This window comes from Mandrillus leucophaeus, unplaced genomic scaffold (assembly GCF_000951045.1).
Source record: "Mandrillus leucophaeus isolate KB7577 unplaced genomic scaffold, Mleu.le_1.0 Scaffold16, whole genome shotgun sequence".
Lineage (NCBI taxonomy): Eukaryota > Metazoa > Chordata > Mammalia > Primates > Cercopithecidae > Mandrillus > Mandrillus leucophaeus.
The window spans coordinates 160356-163662 of record NW_012101587.1 but is presented as its reverse complement, the minus strand read 5'-3'; positions in this window follow the sequence as shown (position 1 = coordinate 163662).

Below are 3307 nucleotides of genomic sequence, written 5' to 3'. Positions count from 1 at the left end.
TGTATAGGGCCTAACTATAATACATTTAAATGTTACATCTCCACCACAAAGTGAATATGTGTCATGTGATACATACGGCAGAACCCCCTTCATGAATATTCATAGCTCCTCCTGTAACCTGTTGAATAAGTATGTTTAGCCAACCCAGTCAGCATAAAGCTCCTGCCCCATCCTCTCCTCTGAAGGGCCTGTGTCTGGTCTGGTGGGATGTCCACCTTGCAAGTTGTTTAAGAAATAGTCTCCTTTTCTAAATGCAGTGTTGTGTGATTTTTTAAGTTAACAAGAGGAATATGAATAAAAATGACAGTGGACTTCTTGTTAGAAATCATGCAGATAAGAAAAGGGTGGGGTGAAATCTTTAAAGTGTTGCAATTGAAAAAAAAAAAATCTGCCCACCTAGAATTCTATATCGCAAAAGTATTCTTAAGGTGCAGGAAAAATAAATACTTTCTCAGAAAAACAAAAACTGAAGGAATGTGTTGCCAGTAGACCTGCCGTGTGAGAAATGTTAGGGAAGAGACAAGGAAGATGATACAGGTCAGAAGCTTAGATCTACATCAGGAAAGGAAAAGCATCAGAGGCAGAATAAATGAGAATTAATGTCTCTTGTTTTCCTTATTATTATTATTATTTTTTTTTTTGAGACAGAGTTTTGCTCTTGTTGCCCAGGCTGGAGTGCAATGGCGCGATCTCGGCTCACTGCAACCTCCGCCTCCCGGGTTCAAGCAATTCTGCCTCAGCTTCCTGAGTAGCTGGGATTACAAGCGCTTGCCACCACGCCCAGCTAATTTTTTGTATTTTTAGTAGAGACGGGGTTTTGTTGACCAGGCTGCTCTCGAACTCCTGACCTCAGGTAATCCACCCGTCTCAGTCTCCCAGAGTGCTGGGATTACAGGCGTGAACCACCTCGTTATTCTTAATTGATCTAAAGACAACCATTTAAAGTCATAAAGTAACAATGTACTGGGTGATTACAGCTTGTGGACAAGTGAATGACAGCAATGCCACAAAGGACAGTGGGAGGAGCCGGGACTTTTCTGGTGTAAAATACCTCCATTGTGCTGCCCTGCCTACCACGGGTGTAAAGCTATATTCCACAGCTTAAGCCACTTGGTCACACACTGAAACCTCTGGGCAGCCTTAAAACCACAAATGGTGAAGTGCCCAGGCCCACCCGCAGAGCACTGATAAAGGGGGCTGTGCCAGTCAGGGAGGCCTTTTAAGCCCTCCCCAGAAGTTCTGATGTGTAGCCATATTTGAGAACCACTATTTTAAAATTCACACCCACAAAAGCTACACAGTACAGGAGGTCCTCATTACCCACAATCATGACTTCTTGGAAAGACTACTTACTCAAACAGGACCAGAATTGCATAGTAAATAATTAATGAGATTAGAAAATGGTTGATACTGCATTAACAAGGAAAATTAAACTTACGAAAATACTGCAATTATTTTAGAATAAATAAAACAGCAGGCCAGGTGCAGTGGCTCACGCCTATAATCCCAAGACTTTGGGAGGCTCAGGTGGGTGGATCTCTTGAGCCTAGGAATTCAAGACCAGCCCGGTCAACATAGTGAGACCCCATCTCTACTAAAAATACAAAAATCAATGGGGTACAGTGGTGTGCATCTGTAGTCTCAGCTACTCAGGGGTCTGAGGTGGGAGGATCACCTCAGCCCAGGAGGTCAAGGCTGCAGTGAGTCGTGATTGTGCCATCGCACTCCAGCCTGGGCAGCAAAGCAAGACCCTGTCTCAAAAAAAGAAAGGGGCAACAGTCTCTACTCCGATCTGTATACCCAACTCTATACCCAAAAGAACTCCTTTTATATAACTTTTAAATAAAACTTTTGGAACACAAAAGAGAGTAACACAATGAAATGCATGTATCCATCAACCAGCATCAATAACTATAAAAGAGCTCTTTTAATGAGTACAAAATAAAAACTGAACAGTTTAATTGGCAGCATTTCTCCCTTGGTAATAACAGTGCACCCTAAAATCAGCAGCATCTTAGATTTAAGGCCTTAGTAACAAGGCCATTCACACTGGATTCGAGGGGCATCTGGGCACCTCCATGGGCACTCATGCTTCATAAAAGACAGCTGCATCCTACACTTGGTTGAACTGGGATGTTTTCAACTACCCAAAATAAAACTGGTTTTCTAATTTAAAGCTTTGTTTCATATCTACATTCTGCTCTTGTGGTCGGCATCTTTGCTCTCGTAATCAGCTATTTTAGTCTTACCCAGACTGTTTTCTTCCCAATTGTCTGTCCTCCCACCAGGGAAACACTGGCTAATTTCTACAACTTCAGAATACACATTAATATTCTTTAATATTTAGATTCCCGTGGTCAATTATTCATCCTGGGCTAGTGCTCAGCAGTTTCTCTTTTGTCAGTTCATGTGCCACCCAGGCGGCATATGCTGAGGAAGGCACAATTTCTATATTTATCCTAAGCCAAACATGAGCAGGAAAACAGAGCTATTCTAAAAATAATTTTATCGGGTCAAAAAGAAACAACTGCTCGGCCGATGTGGCCGATGACTCCTCCAGTAGCTGTGAAATCAAGAATGCACGTCATTTTCTTGCTGTGTTCCTGAGGCAGAGGAGACCACTTTGAAGACCCGCAGTCCACATCGGCATTGCAGAGTTGGAGCAGAGCAGGCGTGGTCCGCTGGCTTCAGTGCCTCCAGCTGCAGATGGGAGCTGTCTCACTGGCCTGGCCACCTTACTGTTAGGGTTGGTCTCCAGCTTCTAAATAAGGGATAGACAAGATTGATTCGTAATTTTCAAAAGTGAGAATTGAGATTATTCCATCAATAGAATTAGAGGGTTTAGAGAAATTGAGAAAGTTAGAAAATAAACTTGGTAATATATACTTGTATTCTTGATATTTATTAATCATCATCAAAGTGTGAAAGGAAGACTCCTGGGATTACAGGCATGAGCCACCGTGGCTCAAGCAATCATCCAGCCTCTGCCTCCTAAGTAGCTAGAACGACAGGCTGTAATTTGTTGTTGTTGTTGTTGTTGTTGTTGTTAGAGACGGGGTCTCACTATGTTGCACAGGCTAGTCTCTGATTTTGACTTTAGGGACATCATGTAAGTGGAATCAGACAATATTTGTCCTTTCATAACCGACATATTTTACTCAACATAATGTCTTCAAGGTTAAACCATGTCATAACATGTACCAGAATTTCCTTCCATTTGAAGGCTTAATAATATGTCATTGTGGGCTGGTTGTGGTGGCTCACGCCTGTAATCCCAGCACTTTGGGAGGCCTAGACAGGCGGATCA